This window comes from Cervus canadensis, chromosome 10, assembly GCF_019320065.1.
Source record: "Cervus canadensis isolate Bull #8, Minnesota chromosome 10, ASM1932006v1, whole genome shotgun sequence".
In the NCBI taxonomy this organism is placed as follows: domain Eukaryota; kingdom Metazoa; phylum Chordata; class Mammalia; order Artiodactyla; family Cervidae; genus Cervus; species Cervus canadensis.
Genome location: NC_057395.1, coordinates 75,852,967 through 75,874,617, shown reverse-complemented (window position 1 = coordinate 75,874,617; position 21,651 = coordinate 75,852,967). Strand labels below are relative to the sequence as shown.

At 49.1% G+C, this 21,651-nt stretch overlaps 1 protein-coding gene across 1 annotated transcript in view; it reads left to right on the top strand.

Moving 5' to 3' along the window:
- Nucleotides 1–21,651, top strand: part of KCNB1 (potassium voltage-gated channel subfamily B member 1) — a 112,303-nt gene that overhangs the window by 81,797 nt on the left and 8,855 nt on the right. The window lies entirely within an intron of this gene.

Here is a 21,651-nt window from a genome sequence, read left to right as displayed (position 1 = left end):
AATTTATATAACTTACGGGGGTTAGAATCTGTTCTCTCTGACTGGACACTCATCTCCTGGATCTTCGTAAAGCTGTATCCTCCTTCAGGTCTCAGTTCGGATGTCACCTCCTTCAGGAAGCCCTCCCTGACCACCACAGCTAACAATACCCTCGCCAGACCCGCTCACTCTCTATTCCACTAACCCATTTTCTTTGTAGTATCTGAAGTGACCTTGTTAATTTATGTTTTCTCATATAATATCTGTTCCCCACACCCAAATGTCAGAGACTTGAAGACAAAGTCTGTCTTGGTCACTGCTGTGTCCTGAGAATCTCAAACAGGGCTGGGCACATAGCTCTGGCTCCATCAATGTTTGCTGAGGGGACTTCCCTGGTGGTCCAGTGGTTGAGACTTCGCCTTCCAGTGCAGAGGAGGATGTGGGGCCCTGGGTGAGCCTGTCACCCTCTGCCGTCAGAGAAGTGCTTCCCTTAGTCTCTGTCCCTGGCTGTGTGCAGGGTCACGACTCTGGGGGGCCTCGGGGGGCCAGGGTGTCCACCTTGACTTGGGTCAGCCCAGCCAAGGTCAGGCTAAAGCCGGAAGGCTAGGACGCTCGGATTACACATCCTTACATGTCCGGCTGCTTAGTGGGGATTAGTGAAGACACCACGCCTACCTGTCCTGTCCAGGACCGAGACAGGGGCCCAGGAGGGTGGGTCACAGGTCACAGGTCACAGTCCCCACCCTTCAGGCCCATCCTGTCCTGGGGAAGCCTCAAGACCCAGCAGACACTGGGCCAGGGATGGCAGACAGCATGCCTGTATTTTCCGAGCATCTTCATTGCCATTTGCTGAACATCTTCTGTGTTCCAGGCCTGAACCCAGCACTTGATCGTTTCCCATTTGGTCTTTCAAGATGGCAGACTGGGTGGGGGAACCTCCCCGGTGATCCCGCGGTTAAGAATTCTCACTTTCTTTCCAGGGGGCACAGGTTTGATCCCTGGTCGGGGAACTAAGATCCTACATGCCATGCAGCCAAAAAATGAATTTAAAAAACAAAAGATGGCTTTAAAAAAAAAATGTGGTTCCTCAATAAATAATCATGGAGCACCTACTATGTGCCTGGCACAGGTCTAGGCACTGGGGACACAGAAGTGATAAAGGTGGTTGCTATATTCATGGAGCTTTTAGAGGGGAGGACAGACAGTGAGTGAGGAAATAAAGATTTTTTTAAATGCATTTTCAGCTTGTAAAGCAGGGGATGGAGGAGGGGAAGGGAAGCCACGGGTCAGCGGGTGAGACCCCCTTATCCTCCCTCTGGTCTCAGGAAGGTTGCCCCGAAATCCATTGTTGGTTGGGAGGAGCATCATGGTCTGGAAGAGAGTTAAATGTGCCCCTCTGCCCATGCAATTCTCCAGGCAAGAATTCTGGCGTGGGTTGCCACTCCTTCCTGCAAGGGATCTTCCCAACCCAGGGATCAAACCCGAGTCTCCTGCATCGCAGGTGGATTCTTTACCCTCTGAGCTGCCAGGGAAGCCTGAATGTGGATCAGTGTCCCATAAACGTTGGCTTAATGACTGAATGACTGTTCTGCTGTTGCTCAAAAGCCCTCCACGCTCCCCGTTGCCTGCAGGGTCTCCTGCAGACCCCGCAGCCAGTCTTCACAGCCCATCACGCCCTGGCCACGGGTCCTCCTCAGGCCTCACCGGCGCGTTCCTCCCTGTTCTCGCCATCTCAGAAGTGGCTGCCACCGGCCTCCTGGTTGCTCAGGGCAGAACCTGGGATTCCTCCTTGACTCTTCTTTCCCTCACCTCGCACGTCTGAGCCATCGGCAATTTGGTTCGTTTCACCTTCAAAATATGCCTTGAATCTGTTTTCTGTATTCTCAACAGCCACCGCCATCTCTCACCCGGACACCTGCCAGGTCCTCTCACTTAGATTCTTGCTTCCATGTCAATCTCCCCACAGGCCGTTTACCAGATGCAGCTAGAGGATCTTAAAAACCTACATGAGGCCATGCCACTAGCCTGCTGAGAAGCCTTCTGCAGCTTATGTGGTTCTCAGAATCTAAACATCCTATCCAGTCTTCAAGGCTTTCTTCACTTCTCTCTAGGACCTCATCTCTGACATGCCTTGCCTTCCTCCCAGCTCTGGGTGCATAGCTCTCCTTTCTCTTCCTCTTACAATCTATTCCCTGCCTCAGGGCCTTTGCACTTCCTGCTGCCGCTCACTAGGACACCTTGTCCACACATCTTCCCATGCCCGGCTCCCTTGCATCCCTCAGATCTGCCCCCAAATATCAGCCCCTCAGAGAGGCCCTCCCTGGCAACTTGCACTAAAGTAGTCGCTCCTCCCCTCCCTGTTTTTTAAGATCCCGTTACTTTGTTCTATTGGCAGGATGAGGAGTGGAGACTGGTGGTGGGGAGAGCTTCAGGGAGGTCCAGAAATGGGAGAAAATGCAAAGAGGGGTCTAAGGGCAGGAGGAGAAAGCAGCAACATGGGACGAGATGGTTGGGTAGCATCATCGACTCAATGGACATGGGTCGGGGAGATAATGAAGGACAGGGAAGCCTGGCATGCTACAGTCCATGGGGTCGCAAAGAGTCAGACACGACTGAATGACTGAGCAACAAAGGAAGATACAGCACGACCAGGACGAGCAGACCGTGGCACAGAGTGGTGGGGGGCTAGAGCGGGCGAGGATTCCAGCCCCACGGCCCTGATCCAGAGTATCCCATGGACCCAGCTGCAGACCCAGCGTCCTTAAGGGGCCCGTGACTGCTTCCTTGGCACTGTTTGATCCTCTCCCTCATCGCTGGCCACACTTCTAATGATTTATTCCTAGGCTCACAGACCGAGATCACTGCAGGGGCCAAGCAACCCTCATAAACAACTTGCGTGGGCCGCCTGTAAGACTTTAAAAGCGCAGGCTTGGACAAGCTGGCGCTCAGCCCCAGCCTGGGGTTCACAGAGGAACATGGGCCCAGAGGAGCCAGAGCATCATATTTTTTTTTTTTTTTGAGAAGTTGGAAATCTGGGTTCACAGGGGAAATAAATGTTGGCAGATAATTACTGTATGGGCCCAGATTACCCGTCCGTAGGCAGGCAGAGCCCTCCAGTTGGAGGACGGCCTCAGTCCGTACTTGGCACGGCCACTCACCCTTCACCAGTACCAAGCGGCAGTCTGGGGTGTTCATCTTCCCCCGTGGTTTCACCCCTGCCTCCCAAACACCCGTGTGGTGGAGACTGCCCTGAACTCCGTGTTCCAGATGAGAAAACTGAGCTTCAGGGACAGGTATGATTGTCCATGCCAGGGCTCAGCCTCTCCATGGCACTCACTCGTGTGGCCCCAATGCTAAAGAGATTCTAAACTCTGAACTGGTTTTACCTGATTTGCCTGATTTCTTCCTCCATTCCTGTCCCCTTCATACAACAGGAAATCAAGGCCCAGAGAGGTTAAGTAAATGTCCCGGAGGTCACCCAGCTGGCAAGAGCCAGGATTACAGCCCAACTTCTGTCCAGTGTCAGAGCTTGCAGATTAAACCCTTTATTATCTGTCCAGCTCCAAAGGAAAGCAGCTCTGAAAAGTTCAAACAGCCACAGAATCCTCAGCAATGCTGAAACCGTTACCTGGGTACACACCTAGTAAGTGTAAGTTCCTGAGTGCTAAGACTCTGGGCCCTTCCCTGAAAACCTTGGGTTGCAGCCAGGACCCTCAGATGGCATCTTTTGGAGGGACTGGAAATCTCAGGAGTTTTGTTTAAACACGGACATCCTGGCAGCTGATTCATTTTATTTGCCAACTCCTAAGCCTTGGTTCCCACTCCTACCAGACCCCAACACAGTTTGGAGGTTTCCAGATGGAATCTGGAACCTGAACAGCAGCTTGGAGCTCCACATGGTGTGTCTCTTCCAGCCCTCCATCCGCCGCCCTGTGGTTTGTGGGGGAAGGGAGCTAGCATTTACTGAGGACTTATTGGACACCAGGCAGCTTCTGTGTGTATCTCAGTGTGACTCGGTCACGTTCTGGCTGTGTGTTCCTGGGACAGTCACTTTGCCTCCATGAATCTTAATTTTCTAGCCTGTTAAATGAAGAGAAGAATTTTGTTAGCCGGGTCACTTTTTATTTGAAAGAATCAGAAACCCAAATCAAAAAAGGACAGTGATGGGTTCATGTTACTTCAAAGTCCAGGGAATGATTTCAGGAATGGCTGTATCCAGCTGCTCAGCAAGTGTCATCAGAAACCTGCTTTTGTCTCTTAGCATGGAGTCCCTCTATCCTGGCTGTGTTCTTGGGCAGATTCTTTCCAGAGGGCCAAAAATTACTCTCTGGCCCCCATAGGTGGATATCCTGTCAACTCAGCAGTCTCTGATGAAATTATTTCCCAATAATTTCAGAAGCAATCCCAGAATGAAACTTGATTAGCCAGTTTGAGTCAGGCCCACACTGCTAAACCAATCATTGTGTCCAGGGGAATAGATGAACTGTGGTGTTGTAGAAGACTCTTGAGAGTCCCTTGGACAAGCAAGGTGATCAAACCAGTCCATCCTAAAGGAAATCAACCCTGAATATTCATTGGAAGGACTGATGCTGAAACTGAAGCTCCAGTACTTTGGCCACTCATTGGAAGAGCGGACACATTGGAAAAGACCCTGAAGCTAGGAAAGATTGAAGGCAGGAGAAGAAGGGGATGACAGAGAATGAGATGTTTGGACAGCATCACCGACTCAACTGGACATGAGTTTGAGCAAGCTCTGAGAGATGGTGAAGGACGGGGAATCCTGGCGTGCTGCCGTCCACGGGGTCGCAAAGAGTCAGACACGACTGAGCAACTGAACCACAGCAACAACTGGTAAACGTGGATCTCATTCTTACCCTCCCTGGGAATGAGGATTAGAGTCACCTTCACTCAATCATAAGAGTGGAGGAAGGTTGATTTCCTCCCAAAACACTGCAGCCTTAAACATCAAAAACTACATGGGACTTCCCCGAAGGTGCAGTAGTTAGAACTCAGCGCTTTCGCTGCCAATGGCCTGGATTCAATCCCTGGGTGGGGAACTAAAATCCCACAAGCTGTCCGTGCAGTGCAGAAAGAAAAAAAAAAAAAAAAAACCCTACAAAAATATCTACCTCCTAGGTACTTGTGAGAATTAGATGAGATAATATGCTGGGTGTGGCTCTTAGTACCTGCTCGGTTAACAACTTGCCTTTGTCTTCTCTCTGCTGGATCCCTGACTATCCCCCTGACCCAGCGTGCCCACAACCAGGGTTAGGCAAAGCTGAGTTCAAGTTCAATCCTAATTCTCCTGTGTGACTTTGGGCACATTATTTAGCTGCTCCAAGCCTCAGATTGGCCCTCTGAAAAGTGAAAGTGATAAAACCTACCTCCTGGGATGGTTGTGAGTAAAAGCCTAGAGTGAGTAAATGGTATGCAGTAGGTGTGCAATAGGTGGTGGCTTCCACTCTTCCAGCCTTCCCTCTCTGTACACACCTGCCCCAGCCAGACTGGCCTGACTCTCAATCCCTACCTCCATACCTTGGCACCTGCGATAACCTCCACCTGGAACACCTCCTCCTCCCATCTCTGCCTGCTGGAATCCGTCTCAAGTCCTTAAGTCCAGATGAGTCCTCCTGGTAAGGAAGCCTTCCCCCTCAGTGCCTTGGTTTTTCCCAACTGCAAAATCAGAATGAGAGTGTCTTCATCTTAGGGTTGACTTAAGGAGTTAATAAGTCTGCTGATGGAAAGCAGTTGGCACAGTACCTAGCATGAGTAATCAATAAATACTAGCTGTTATTATTATATCATTGTTATTACATGTTCAGCTGCTAATTCCAGCTTGTGTTTTCCCATAATGCCTCACTCAGGGTGATGACTCAATAAACTTGCTGCATTTGGGTGGTCTAGTTGGGGCCACAGTTTCTGAACCCACCCACTCATCCATCCATCCAACAACCATCCACTCATCTAACCATTCATTCATTCACTTATTGCACCAGTATTTTTTAGTATACCCGTTCATTCATTGCACCAATATTTTTGAGCGCCAACTCCTTACCAAGCTCTGTGATGGGCAATAGAGATCCAGCCTTGCGAGACAGACACAGTTGCTGCCCTCACAGTGCTAACCTGGGTGGGTGGGCAAGGAAAAAATAAATGAGTGGGCAAATAAATAAGCAAGATGACTGCAGACTGTGGCTCATCCCCAACAAGGTGAAAGGGTATGTGGTGAGATTGAGCGAGTAGGGAGGGGTTTACTCTGGATCAGGTTGTCAGCGGTGCCCTCTCTGAGGAGGAAATGTGAGGAATAAGAAGGAGCCAGCCATAGAGAAATCTGGAGCATTCAAGGGAGAGCAAACAGCAAGTGCAAAGGTCCTGAGGCAGGAATGATCCTGGTATGTTAAGGGGCAGCCGGATGCCAGTACTGATAGAGGAGAGGGATTGTGTGGAAGAAAGCAGAGGAGAAGAGATTTGAGAGGCCAGTGTGGATCAGATCAGGCAGGGTCTTGTAAGCCCCATAAGAGACGGGACCTTATTTTGAACGCAATAGGAAGCTGGGGTGGGGTGGGGGGCAGCTGTAAGAAGGGGAAGGACAAGGCCTAACCTCTACCTTTAAAAGGCTGCTATGACAGAGACAGTAAGAGTTGAGCCACACATCAGAAGGGCATTTAATTCAGTCTGGGGAAAGTTGAAAACGCTTTTTTGAGGAGGTGACATTTCTGCTGAGTCCTGAAAGAAGTCAGAAAGCAAAACTGTGTGAGGAAGAGGGGCGGGGGAAAGGGCGCTCCAGGCCCACAGAGCAGCAAACGAGAACGTGCCGAGGGATCCACTGACCCCCTTTTATGACAAGAAAATGAGAGGCTGCTGGAATTCAGAGAAGGAAGGCATCAAAGAAAAAAAATCAGTGACGCTTGTTAAGTCGGGGAGGCCGACTTTACTCGGGACCCCTGAGACCAGCGTGGGGACCACTGTAACGAACAGGGTTTTACGGTAGGAGAGAGACGGGGGTCAGCTCTGAGCACGGCCGCAGCGAGTGGGAGTTATAGCCAAGGAGCAGGCTGGGGTCAGTGGATGGAAGATCCCTAAGAGGAAACACCAGCAGACAAGGGGGCTTCTGCGGACTTCCCTTGTGGTCCGGAGGCTAGGACCCCACACTCCCAGTGCAGGGGGGCTGAGTTCAATCCCTGGTCAGGGAACTAAGTCCCACAAGCTGCAACTTAAAAACAATAAAAGATCCCTCAGGCTGCAACTAAGACACAGCACAGCCAAATAAAAGGTAAATAAAAATAGATGTTTTTTTAAAGGGGGGATTTTAGCCAAACTGACCTAACAGGATTCTTGGCTGAACATCTAAGGGACTCCTTTCCAAAGCGGATCCTTGGTGGGGCAGGAAGAAGAGAGAGTAAAACTGCTGCTACTAATACGAAATACTAATCACGATCTGTCCTGCCCTTAGGGTGTGAGGCCCGGAAATCCTTTCGCATCCGCCCTCATGACCTCTCTCACCTCATCTCCTCTCCCTCTCCCTTTCACTCACCTTGCTTCAACCGCACTGGCCCAACACATTCCCACCTCAGGGCCTTTGCATGTGCTGTTCCCTCTGCCTGGAATGCTTTTCCTGCTGATGGTCACACGGCAGCTCCTTATCATTCAAGTCCCCCCTCTAGTGTCCCCTCCCCGGAGAGGCCCTCCCTGACCACTGCAGCTGCAGTGAACTCATCTCACGGGCATCTTCTTTCCCACTCACCTGCTTCATTTTTTCCTAGCAACTGTCACCACCCGAAATTATCCTGCTGGCTTGCTACTGTTCACTGCGTGTCCCTTCCCTCTACGAGATGGTCAGCTCTACACAAGCTGGGATTTTTTGCCCGGCTTGTTCACTGCTATATCCCTAAAGATTAAAATGGTACCTGGCATCATTGAACAAATGAATGAGATCAATCTTAATAAAAACCTCACCATGTTGATATTATTATTCCCTTTTTACAGATGGAGAAACTGAGCCTCAGAGAGGTGAAGTTCCTTGTGTAAATTTTCACAGCCGTGTAAGGGATACAAACTCTTTGCCCTCCCTCCAATGAATAACAGCAATAGCTAATTGTAACAGGTCCCACCTTAGAATAGTCTTATGTTGGGGTTTCCCTGGTGGTCCAGTGGTTAAGACTCTATGCTTCCACTGCAGGGGCCTCAAGTTCAATCCCAGGTTGGGGAACTAAGATCCTGCATGTACATGGCGTGGCAAAAGAAGAAAAAAGAATACTCTTATATTGAGCTGAAGTCTTCCTCTCAGTTTCTTTTTTTTTAAATGAGCCACTAACGTTCATTGAACCCTTACTGTGTGCCAGTCATTATCCCAGTGAATCCTCAGTGAGGTAGGAACTGCTTATCCCCATTGCAGAGATGAAGAAATTGAGAGGCTCAGAGAGGCTAAGTAACTTGTCCGAGATCTCACAGCTGGAAAAATCAAGAAGCTGGGATTAAAATGCAGGTCTAGTCCTTAACTAGTGCATTCTAGTACCACCATCTCACTGGACTTAGTTCATTCATTCATTGTTTTTAAATTCACTTATCCTGCTTTCTTCTTATATGTGATGAATGAATGAAGCCAGGCTCACTGTTAAAGAAAGTGGATGAAAATCCATATTACAGAGTCTCCCCGATAATGACGATCTAGCAAGATCATCATTGTTTTTAACCTCACATTACTGTTGAAAGACTCACAGCAGGAGGAGAAGCATCAGTTTAACTCTTATCTTGCTGTTCCCCTGGGCTTGCATTATTAATACTGTCTCCAAGCAGTGGTTTCTTTGCGAGAGTCTTTGTGAGCCATTCATCTTTGTCTGTGGGCTTCCCTTGTGGCTCAGCTGGTAAAGAATCCACTTGCAATGCAGGAGACCTGGGTTCGACCTCTGGGTTGGGAAGATCCCCTGGAGAAGGGAAAGGCTGCCCACTCCAGTCTTCTTGCCTGGAGAATCCCATGGACAGAGGAGCCTGGTGGGCTACAGTCCATGGGGTCGCAGAGTCAGACATGCCTGAAGCGACTGAGCACACAGGACCCAGAGTAAAGAACGTGCACTCCAGCTCCACCAGATGGGTTCAGATACCCTAGATTGTGCTGCAGTATGTACAAACACAATCTCATGGCTCTACGTCAAAGTTTATTCCTGACTCGTGCCATTTCCACTAAGGATCCGGTGACAATCCCGCACAGCTCTCTTCTGGGTGGTGACTTGGGAATCCAGTAGCCCCATCCTCTCAACATGAGACCTCCGTTCCTGCAGCAACGGATCCTCGGTGGATATTGTGTGAGGAAGATCAGAGACGTGAAGACACTTGGTTTGAGAATGCCTGTGCTAAGTCGCTCAGTCGTGTCCGGCTCTTGGCGACCCCATGGACTGCAGCCCACCAGGCTCCTCTGTCCATGGGATTTCCCAGGCAAGAATACTGGAGTGGGTTATCATTTCCTTCTCCAGGGGATCTTCCCAACACAGGAATTGAACCCGCGTCTATGAAGTGTCCTGCATTGGCAGGCGGGTTCTTTAGCACTAGTGCCATCTGGGAAGCCCTAAGAATGCCCAGCCAGAATTAAAACGTGGGTCTCTTGACAATCCACACATCCATTTTACCTCAATATGAATCTCTAGAAAGACTAAAATGCTACATGAAAAAGAACTGTTGTCAAGCCACCCAAATGCTTCTTTATAAATGTGTATTGGAGAAACTCCCTGGTGGTCTAGTGGTGAAGACTCCATGCGTTTGCTGCCCAGGGCCCAGATTCAATTCCTGGTCAGGAAGCTGAGATGCCACAAGCCATGCAGCACAGCCAAAAAAAAAAAAAGTAGAAGAAAAAATATATCTGCCATTAACCAGCAAATCTGGCTATTGTCAAGAATGACCACTATGGACCATCATTCTGACATTAGCCAGAGTAGTGCCCAAAATCTCCACTTCCAGACTAACACATTTAGCTTCTTCTAGCAACCCAGCCACCTCAGCCAAGCTCTCAGACACGATCCTTCCCACCCCCATCCTGCCAGACTCAGCGGGCAAGGGGACAGGGTTGGAGCTCAGCAGAGCCTGTGGACACTGTCCTGGTTTAACATCTCGTTCGCACCGTGTTTTTTATTCCAAACACTGCTCTCTGCAGCAGATGTGGACGGATGCCATTCATCACTGTTAAGACTGGCAGGCCCTTCTTCAGCTCCTCCTCCCTCAGCAGGTATCAGGACTTGGTGATCACTCAGGCAGGAAGGACACGGCCCCACATTTTCCCCATCACCCCTCCTTCTACCAGGATCAGAGTCAAGTTGCCTCCCCCATCTGAGGCATTGTCCTCCGATGGGCAGGACATTGTAACGTCACCAGCTTCTAGAATTCCTGCTTTGGCAAAGCTCGTGGGAACTTAGCTGAACTGTTAGGAAGACCCAACCCAGAGCTTGTTGGGGAGAGAGAGGTCACCTAGGGGAGATGGTTCAAGTGAGGGCATATATTAAAAAACATAACCCAGACCCCTGGATGGTAGGATAAGATGGTAGGAATGGTCCTTGGTTTCTAAAGAAAAGAGGAGACGCTTCAAAGTCTAGTAGATGTGCATTTAACCTGCCTCTGCCCCTTCCCTGTCGCTTTGGATGTTGTCTTTCTAAGCCTCAGTTTTCCCAACTATAAAATGGAGAGAGGGGACACAGCACACCCTGCAGGTTGTTTAGGGGGTGAAAATGACATCCTTTATTCCATAATGTATTGAGCACCTGCTCTGTACTCTGAGGATTCAAGTTTGAGAAAAATCAGACACAAACCCTGTCCTCCCGTTGCTTACCTTCTACAGAGGAGAACATTATTGCTAAGATTGCCACTTGCACAGCATCATGAGGAGAAGGACGTGGTACTATTAGAGCCTGTGATGAGGGATTTGGCCTGGTCTGGGATGGCTTCCCTGAGGAGGTGGTGCCTGAGCTAAGAAAGAGGATGTGGAGTTGACCAGGCAGGGAGGAGGGAAAACCATTCCAGGCAGGAGGAACAGCGAGGGCGAAGTCCTCGTGGTAAGGAGGATCGTGGAGACTACTAGAGACCAAAGAAAGGGCAATGTGTCTGAGATGAGAAACCAAAGGGGAACGTGGAACAAGCCGAGGCTGGAGAGTTAGGCAGAGTATAGGCTAAATGATTGTAACTATGAGACCCAAAAGCACAGTGGCTTCACTAAGATGGATGTTAGCAGGAGCTGGCAAACTTTTTCAGTAAAGGGCCAGTCTGTGGCTGGAATTATCTTCCATCTCAGATCCGAGATAGCTGCTCCAGCTCTGCCCATCCCATCTGCCTCCCCTCCAGCAAGGAGGAGGAGATAGGGCAAGCATCATTTTTGCTCACATTCCATAGGACAAGCTTAGTCACATGGCCGTATCTAACTACAGGGGAAGCTGGGAAAGGTAGTCTTCATCCTGGGTAGTCTCTTGTGCTGCTAAAACTCTTACAGTGAATGAAGGGAAGGATAGCTATTGGGGACATCTAGTAGTCTTTGCCACAATGGTCCAGAGTGGCTTTGGGGACACCAGAAAGAGGTCTGTTTGCAGTGGTCCAATGGGAGGTGACGGCTTAGCAGGTGGAGAGAATGGAACAGATCTCAGATGTTTGTGAGCCCGAATGAACACTTGATGATGGTTTGGATATGGAGGCAAAGGATGGAGTTGGATGTGGCAAGCATGACCCCTAAGTCCCTGGTTTGTGTAATTAGATGCAGGTCTTGCCTGGAAAGTTCTTTGTATATGGTAGCAGGTTAGTTAAGTGTCGCTGTCTTCAGTGAGTCCAGGATGGCAAACCCAACACCTACAGAGACCTGACAGATAATGAAACAGGTGAAGGGGCCTGTGGACCCTGGGGAGCCCACACCCTGTCTAAAGCGGCAGCTGCTCCTTAGCGCCAGCAAGTGGCTGCCATAGGGAAGGCAGGCTGAATGTGTAGGCTCAGCATCTGATGCTCCAAGTGCAATCTGAAAATCTGGAGTTTTATGTGAAGCCTCCGAATTTGGACACTTGGGCAAGTAAGTAAAAACAAATTTCTCAGCCCCAAGGCCTCTGGTTTATAATGCCTGGGATACCCCCCAGCAATGCCACTCCATCCTGTTTACACCTTTGTGACTTGGTTGCCTGCTCACGGGGAAGCCCTCTGTTGCCTGGCTCAGCCTCAGGTTCTCATCCTCTGCCATCCCGGTATTCCTGTCTCTTGTGCCCATGAGCGCCTCCTGCAGGCTCCTGACTCCATTTCCTCACCAGACCCCCACCAGAGGCCCCTACCTGTAGAGAAGGCAGTCAAAACCATCAGCCTGCTCCCAATCCCCTTAATCGGATCTGCGCCAGTGACCCTTCTGATTAAAACTCCCCATCTGTAATCCCCCTTTAAAGCTGGGGAAGCGGAAACACCATAATAGGAGAGCAAGGCTCCATAGTCCGGAAACCGCTCCCTCCTACGTCCTTGAAAATGTCTTGGGGAGACACACAGATCTAAGCTGGGAGTCCCAGATCTAATCTTTGCAAGTTGTGTAGCCCTAGAAAAGTCACTGCATTCTCTGAGTCCCCTTTTCATTCATTTGCTTGTTCATTTTCTTAACTATTTAGGGAGCACCTTCTCTGTGCCAGGCACCATTTCAGGAACTGAAATACAACAGTGCCAGATAAGCCGGGGCCCTCCTACTGCTGACATTCTATCGCAGGACACAAAGGGGGAAATTCCAGCGCAGCAAGATCGATGCTGTGAAAGGAGAAAATCAGGGGCTCTGAGAGTCCCGAGGGCGGATGTTCTCAACCTACACGTCGGGGTCAGAGAAGGTTCACTGGACTTTCAATGGGCAGTAGGAATCAGCCAGGAGAAGTCGGGGAGAGGGACTTCCCTGTTGGTCCAGTGGTTAAGAATCCATCTTCCAATGCAGTGGATACAGGTTTGATGCCTAGTCGGGGAACTAAGATCCCATATGCCTCGGAGCAAGGAAGCCCACATGACGTAACTAAAACATGAAGCAGCCAAGTAAATAAATAAATGTAACTAATTAAATATTTTTTAAAAAGAGGTGGGAGAGAAAGGGCGCTCCAGGCAGAGGCAAGTATCTGGAGGTGTAAGGAGCCATGGCAGAGCGGCTCCGGAGTTGAGAATTGTATGAGGTTTTGCCAGGATTCGTTATGGAATACGCAATGGGAAATGGAGAAAACGGCCTGGAGAGAGAAGGAAGGTGGTCTTAGGACAAAATCCAGATCTCCTCGTCGCGCCTTCTGCCCCTCTGACCTCATCTACTCCCACCCTCCACCGGCTCATGCAGCCCCACCCACACTGAGCTGCTTTCTGTTGCTTGATATGCCAAGCTCTTTCCCACCCCAGGGCCTTTGCACACGCTGTGCTCCTACCTGGAATGTTCAGACTTGAATGACACACTCCTCACCTTCAAGTCTCAGCACCAGGACATCTCCCGTGAAAGGCCTGCCCTGACCACCCAACCTCACGTGGACGCCACTAGTGCTACTCTGCTTCCTGGCTTGTTTTTCTCAGTAACGTGTAGCACATAATACTATCTGACATCATTTTGCTCCTTTATTGGTTTATGGGTTTTTTGGCCTGCCTTTACCTAGCAGTTCTTTAAGGCCAGGGAAACTGTCTTTCTTATCCATGGTGCCTCTCCAGCAAAGAGCATAGCGCTTAGTGAGTGCTCGGGAAATATATGCCTCATAAATGCCAAGAGATCGGAACTTGACGGGGTTTACAGCAGGGCTGTGGCTCGCTCAGATTTCTGCTTCTCTCCTGTAACCCATCAATGTGACTGTGAGGATTAGAAGCAATGGGACACTCTTTATGGAAAGCAGCCTTTTATTTAACTTATTTGAGGTTTATTTTACATAGCACAGAATTCACCCATTTCCAGTGAGCAAGTCAATGACTTTTCAGTAAATTTGCCAAGTTGTACAACCATCATCCTAAATCAATTTTAGAATGTTTTCATCATCCCAGTGAGATCCTTCATGCCCATTGACTGCTACCCCCTGTCCCTACCCTGGCAGCAGCTAACCCACCTTCTGTCTCTATAGATGCACTTTTTCTGGGCATTTCATATCCATGGAATCATACACTATGTGGCCTTTTGTGGCTGGCTTCCGCTACTCAGCATAATGTTCTCAAGACTCATCCATATTTTAACATGTATCAGTATTCCGTTCCTTTTTATGGCTGAATAATATTCCATTGTATAGATAGACCACAGTTTGTTTATCCATCGGCTGATGGACATTTGGATTGATTTCCATTTTTGGCTCTTATAAATAATGCTGCCGTGAAGGTGGAGGTATATGAAAACAGTTTGCAGGACCTGACACTTGGTGCGGTCCTCAGCCCTCCAGGGTTTCTAGTGTCACAGCACAGACTTGTCCCCAGTGAGCTGTGTGACCGTCAGCTAGTCCCCTCCCCTCTCTGCTTGAGTCCCCTCATCTTCCCAGAGAGGAGCCTGGGCCCTTTTCTGCCCAGACGTTCTGTGCTTTGTCCATGTTCATGGAAGACCAGGGGAGTCTTCAAAGCAAACAATCTGTTTATTGCTGGAGCCAAAGGTAGTCATCCTGGGATCAACCACTAGAGACAAAAAGAAATTCTTTTTAGGATGAGAAAGGCCTGGGTCCAACACCTCTGAGTCCCTCCCTGGGTGCTCTGACCTGCTAATCTCTTCTCTCAGAGAACCAAAGCTCGCTCCCATATTTGGTGCAGACAGGTGGGCTGCAGGACTCAGAATCTCTTCACAGGGAGGGAATTTGGGGACAGTCTGCAAATTCTGGTCCTGGTTCCTGCCTCTCTGCTCCCTGGGTTCCTGGAGTCCTGCCCAAACTCGATTGGGCTCAGATCCCAGGAAAGCGAGGCTGGAGATGCAGAGGCCTGGTCAGGAGTTTGAGCTGGGGTCAGGAGGACTGGGTACAGGCTGCTCCCCAATCCCTGGGGCCCATCCCAGAGATCACTGTTCATTTGGGGGACTTTCCTGGTGGTCCAGTGGTTTAGACTCCACGCTTCCAATGCAGGGGATACAGGTCTGATCCTGGGGCGGGGAACTAAGATCCTACATGCCACGTTAAAAAATAAAAGAGAATCACACAGCTTGAAAAAAAAATTAAAAGCAAAAAGAACCACTGAGCACTGAGGGGGAAAAAAAACAGCTTAAAAAAACAAACAAACAAACAACAACAAAAAAAAAAACTAATCTTCACCTGGGTTTAAAACTGTTTAGAGGATGCTTGCTGCCTTAGCCAGGCACTGGGATCCACAGACCCAGTCCTGGACTTCCAGAAGCCCCCAGTCCAGAGGCTGGGAGAAGGGGGGACAATAAATTACCCAAATAATAACTTAATAACATAAAATATATATTAAGCGACTGTTTCGTGTTTCAGTTCAGTTCAGTTGCTCAGTCATGTCTGACTTTGCGACCCCATAGATCGCAACTCTCCAGGCTTCCCTGTCCGTCGCCAACTCCTGGAGCTTGTGGTAGGTGCTTAATTACTTTCTTCTCCAATTTAGAGATAAAGAAATGGAGTCTCAAAGAGGGGAAGTGACTTGTCCAAAGCCACACAGCCAGTGGGGAATAATAATACTAGTGCTCGAAGCCAAGTCCAACCAACTTATAAATAAGGCGCTGTGAAATGATAAAAGCAATAAAAGTTGAGCTAAAGGCCTAACAGATTCATTGATTTCTCTTTGCCACACTGCAGCGACCACCCTCCCATTCTTATAGATGAGGCACAGAGGGTTTAACTTACGATGAAAAGCTCCCCAGTCAGAAAGTCTAACCCTGACCCTAAAGGTTTCAGCAGGTCTGGAAGAGAAATCAGTCTCGTGGGCATGGCGAGGAGGGTGGGTCACACTGTGTTAGCACTCAGGATATTTGATGCATGCGTGTACCAAGGCAGGAGGCCTAGCACGCTCTGACCCTCCCAACCCAAGCCTCAGCCCCTCTCCAGGATGCAGTGAGCCTCGGCCCAAAGCATCTCAGGCTGAGAGGAGGGGAGGGAAGAGCACATTCTTAGGTACAAAGTAGGGGGAGCCGCCCTGGAATAACAGCGCCAAGGACTGTACAATAGGTGGGTGCATAATTCATGCAACTGTCAGCCGACATCAGACATCAATTACGTGGGCCTCCCCTGGAGTTGTCTGGGGGTTAGAAACTGGAGCAGGCTCCCCTTGCTTCTCCCTCTGGGGGAAACCAGACCTCCCAGTTCTTAAAGTGGCAGACTCTCCAAGAATCTGCTCCGTCCCCTGCAGCCGCCCTCGCCCATGGGGCCGGGAGTCAGAGACAGCAGTGCCTCCACGTGGAGGGAGGACTCAGCCCAAGGTCCCCGGCTGGCCACCCTGGAAGGCCGGACCCTCTGTGCCCAGCTCTGGGTTGACGAGTCTTTTCCCTCCTTCTCCGGCTTCTGAGAAGCTGACTGCTGTATATCCCAGGGTTTCTCAGCCTTGGGACTATTAACATCTGGGACCTGATCGTTCTCCATGGCGGGGGCTGTTCCGTGCATTATAGGATATTTAACAGCATCCCTGTTTCCACCCACCAGCTGCCAGTAACACTCCTCCTCCAAGTCGTGACGACCAAAAATTTCTGCAGAATTTGCCAAAAGTCTCCCAGGATGGGGCTGGGGCATACCCAGTTAAGAGCCGCTGGAAGACCCTCATTTTACAAAGAAGGAAACTGAAACAAGGAAAGTTGCAGTGTTCAGGGCCTCATGACCAAAAAGTGGCAGAGCTGAATTCCAACTCCAAGGCCCACACATTTTTTGTGTTTTTTTGGCCACACTGCCTGGCTTGCAAAATCTAAGTTCCCTGACCAGGGAGTGAACCCGGGTCCCGGGGCCTGAGGACACCTAACCGGGGGACTGCCGAGGAATTCCCTCAGGGTCCACATTGTTAACCTCAATGCGAGAGTTCCACACGCTTATTCCAATGATCACCTATTTATTTTAATGAATATTTAATAAATATATCCTTAGCTGTGCAAAATCGGCAGTTTTGCAAAGATTATGTCTTAGGACAAGGGTAAAACCAAAGCAGGTAAGTAGCGTTTGTTGTTTTTTATTCTTAAGGGGAGGATAGCACCAGTAGTGGGGGCTTCCCAAGTCGCAGTAGTGGTAGGTGTGAGCGATGTGGGTTCGATCGCTGGGTCCCACACCAGTATTCTTGCCTGAAAAATACCGTGAACCGGAGCCTGGCTCAGAGTGTTGCAAAGAGTCAGACACGACTGAGGGGCTAAGCGAGCAAGCATATCGCACAGAGAACGCTCCTTAATGCTCCGTGGTGACCTGAATTGGAAGGAAGTCCAAAACGGAGGGGATATATGTGTATGTGTGACTGACTCACTCTGCTGGCACAGGAACAATGAACCCAACGTTGTAAAGCAGCTATACGCCAATAAAAATTAATGAAAAATAATAATTTGTTTAGGGACACATACATTTGTATTAAAAACTATACCGCAAAGGGGCAAGGATAAAAATTCTGATTATCTTGTTATAGCCACGCTTTCCGGGAAACAAACTCACTCAGAAGGACAATACAGATAGTGGAGTGCAGTTTATTACACCGGCGGGCCCAAGGCAGAGTCTCCTCTTAGCCAAGGACCCCGACCAGCATTTGTGAAAATCTTCTATACCCCATGTGTACGTGTCCAAACCCACCACCCCAATTCCCTTGAGACTTACATAAACAAAGATAGGGTAAATACAACTACAATAACCCCATCATTCACGTGTTATGTGTTCAAACAGTCAATAATCAATAAGCCCGCAGTTACATTCCAAACAGTTAATAATCAATAAGCTTGTGGTCACGTTCCAACCAGTTAATAATCGATAAGCCTGTGATTACATCCCGATAGATACGGAAAAAAATTTATGACTTGTCCAGAGACAGGGGTGATTACGGTATGTTTCCTCTTAGGCAATGAGTAACCTGGATGTGATCTTCAAGATTCCCCTGTCCGGAGGGGGTCTTATCCTTCCATTGTCGTTCCCACAGGCACTAAGCAGAGAGTTCAGAGTCCACTGGAGAGGCAGCCGAGCATGATCAGCACAGACAGGCCTGAGATGGAGTCCTGGCCCTATGAATCCCTTCTTCTCAGGCGTGGAGAAGGACACACCGGAAGTGTCAGTGTTATTGCTCTGTGCCCTGTGTTTTGGGTGGTGGGTTCACAGGTGCTGGTTTGATTACAGTTCATAAATGTGCATAAATTAGGTCTACTTTTGTATGTGTCAGGTATGTCATTTTAGAAGGCTACTATAGATTTTTACTTTTTTAAAATTTATTTTTATTGAAGTATAGCTGATTTACAATGTTGTCATTCCAGTGTACACCAAAGTGATTCAATTATACATATATAAGTTTACTTTTTCAGTGAGTGCTAATCAAGAAATTCAAACACAAAAGTTTTCTTTTTGCTTTTTACGATATGGAATATGTCAGACAGCTACGCGTGCGTGGTAAGTCGCTTCAGTCCCGTCCAGCTCCGTGCAACCTTATGGACTGTAGCCGGCCAGGCTCATCTGTCCGTGAGATTCTCCAGGCAAGAATACTGGAGTGGGTTGCCACGGCCTCCTCCAGGCAGCTAGAGCGGAAAAGAAACAAAAACCAAAAAACAAGAATGTGGTGGAATAACTGAGGCTGCAGAAGTACCGCGTGGCGTGACACTCCCTTTCATCTTCTGAGCTGGCCTAGAAAGACTCTAGAGCCCCCCTGCTACCTGCGGTACCCCCAGCACCTTGCAACATGCCTCAGGCATCGAAGATGGCTAACAAATGGTAGCCAAATAGAAAACTGACTCTGATCCTGACCTTTCCATGGGTGCTCCGAGAACTTGAGCCCCAGCCAAGAAACACCATGGGAACCAGCTGTCCTAGGTGCTGGGGGGTGTAGAGATGACTCTCAGAACCCATCCCTGTCCCCTCCAAAGCTCACAGGTTCTGGGCGGTGATGCACACACACACACACACACACACACACACACACACACACCCCTGTCACAGGCTGTGTGTGCTAAGCACACACACACACACACACACACACACACACACCCCTGTCACAGGCTGTGTGTGCTAAGTACCCCCCAGGCTTGGCAGAATGATGAGGGAGCCCCGTGGAGAGTGGCTGGCCCCTCCAGGGATGACCTCTGTAGGGAGAGGCCATGTGAGCTGGATTTTGAAAGACGGATTGGGATTCACTGGACAGAGAGGAAAAGGCACAGACCTGCAGAACTGACCCACAGCGTGTGATAAGCGAAGCCTGGAACCTGGGTACCTGCGGCAGGAGAGACCAAAGAGAGCAGTCAGAGTTCAGCCGGAGGGACTGGCCAACCACGCGTCCCGATCGCAGAGTCACCGCAGCGGCCTGAACCCTCTCGTGCTCACCCAAACAGCACTGGTGTCTCCTTTCAGGATATGGCAGGCAGTTTCAGGTCAAGGGTGAGAAGCGGAGACTAGCCAGCGGCTCGAATGCTGGGGGGTCTGGGCTGACAGGGTGGTGTGTGCGGAGCTATTTCCCCTGTAACGACAGCTGGCATTTATTAGACATTCACTGGGTGCTGCTGGAAGCTATCCTGACTGCTCTGTGTGTGCTCACCCATTTAATTTCACAGCAGCTCTCTGAGGTAGGTACTGTTATCATCATCCCATTTTGCAGATGAAGAAACTGAGGCTTAGAGAGGTTAAATGCCCGACTCAAGGTAAGAAAGTGGAAGCTCTGAGACTTGAACCCGAAACAGCCTGACAGCAGAGCCCAAGCTCTTAACTGCGGCCCTCTCCACCCATTTTCAGATCCTCTGTGTCCTCTCTGCTCCTTCTCTCTGCCTCTTCCCTTTAATCCCTGGCTTCTCTCAAAGGTTCAGCTTTCTCTGATTTTTTTTTTTTTAATGGATTTTCTGATCCCCTACAACTTGGGAAAAAGTTGCTTAAGGCTTGGGCTTATCATAAAGCTGGTTCAGGCCTAGGTGGTACTCGACCATTTAATTCAGAGGCTTACCATCCCCGTAAACTACTCTCCCCTGGATCCCTGAACTCAAATCTCCCATGGTGGACTGGGGTCAGCCCAGCCTGGATTTTCTGTCCATCCCTGAGTCATTCGGTGGTAGTCAGGATCAAATAACACAGGCATGGAGCCCTCATCCCCACCCCTAGCTCTTCAGCAGAGGCAGAAGAAAGAGAGGGGCAAGCTTATGAGAAAAGGACAGTTTTGGGGAGGAATGAGGAGGGCTGATAGATAAGTTTAGGAGTTTATATTTTCTTCTGAAGAGGCCTGGAAATTTAGTAAGCAGGAGAGTGATGTGATTGGATTTGTATTTTGGGGGGAAAAAAAAACGACACCAGAGCAATGTATTACATCTGCTTGCATTTCTGCCTAAGCTGTAGTCTAGCCTAGGTTCTATTAATTTGGATAAACATCCAATGAGCCCAAATATCTGGAGTAGACCCTTTTCTCTCTTTTTTTTCTTTTTTTAAAATTTATTTATTCATCTTATTTTTGGCTGTGCTGGGTCTTGGTTGTTGTGCCGACTTTTCTCTGGTTGCGGAGGGCAGAGGCTGCTCTTTACTTGTGGTGCGCGGGCTTCTCATTGCAGAGGCTTCTCTTATTGCAGAGCATGGGCTCCAGAGCTCTCGGGCCTCGACAGTTGCAGCGAGTGGGCTCATCAGTTAAGGTTCCTGGACTCCAGAGCGCTCCAGCCCAGCCTCTCTGCACCATGTGGGATCCTCCTGGACCAAGGATTGAACCCACATCCTCACTACTGGCAGGCAGACTCTCAACTACTGAGCCACCAGGGAAGCCCCCAGACCCTCTCCTTGATTCAGGGAACTCAAAAGTAGTTAAACTGTGATCCTTAGCCTCAAAAATTCATAGTCATACTCTGGAATTACTAACATGAGACCAGGATGTCTATGCCTCCCTGAAAATCATCTGCAAAATCTTGAGTGTTTAGCAAAAAGGTCTGTAGTTTTTATCTCTTTTCTAACATAACCTTAAGAGCTTGTGTACTGGGGGAGACTAACCCAGGTAAGTAAATATCCTGGCTCTGCAGCTGACTAGCTTTGGAAGCCTAGGTTTCCTCATCTCTTCTCTGGAGGTACAATACAATAATGGGATTGTTGTAAGAGTGAAATAAGGGGACTTGCCTGGTGGTCCCAAAGCAGGGGATCCAGGTTTGATCCCTGGTCAGGGAACTAGGTCCCACATGCTGCAACAAAGGCCTGTAACAGCCAAATAAATAAATATTTTTTAAAAAAAGAATGAATATTAGAGAAATGCAAATCAAAACCACAATGAGGTACCATTACACGCCAGTCAGGATGGCTGCTATCCAAAAGTCTACAAGCAATAAATGCTGGAGAGGGTGTGGAGAAAAGGGAACCCTCTTACACTGTTGGTGGGAATGCAAACTAGTACAGCCACTATGGAGAACAGTGTGGAGATTTCTTAAAAAACTGGAAATAGAACTGCCATATGACCCAGCAATCCCACTCCTGGGCATACACACTGAGGAAACCAGATCTGAAAGAGACACGTGCACCCCAGTGTTCATCACAGCACTGTTTATAATAGCCAGGACATGGAAGCAACCTAGATGCCCATCAGCAGATGAATGGATAAAGAAGCTGTGGTACATATACACCATGGAATATTACTCAGCCATTA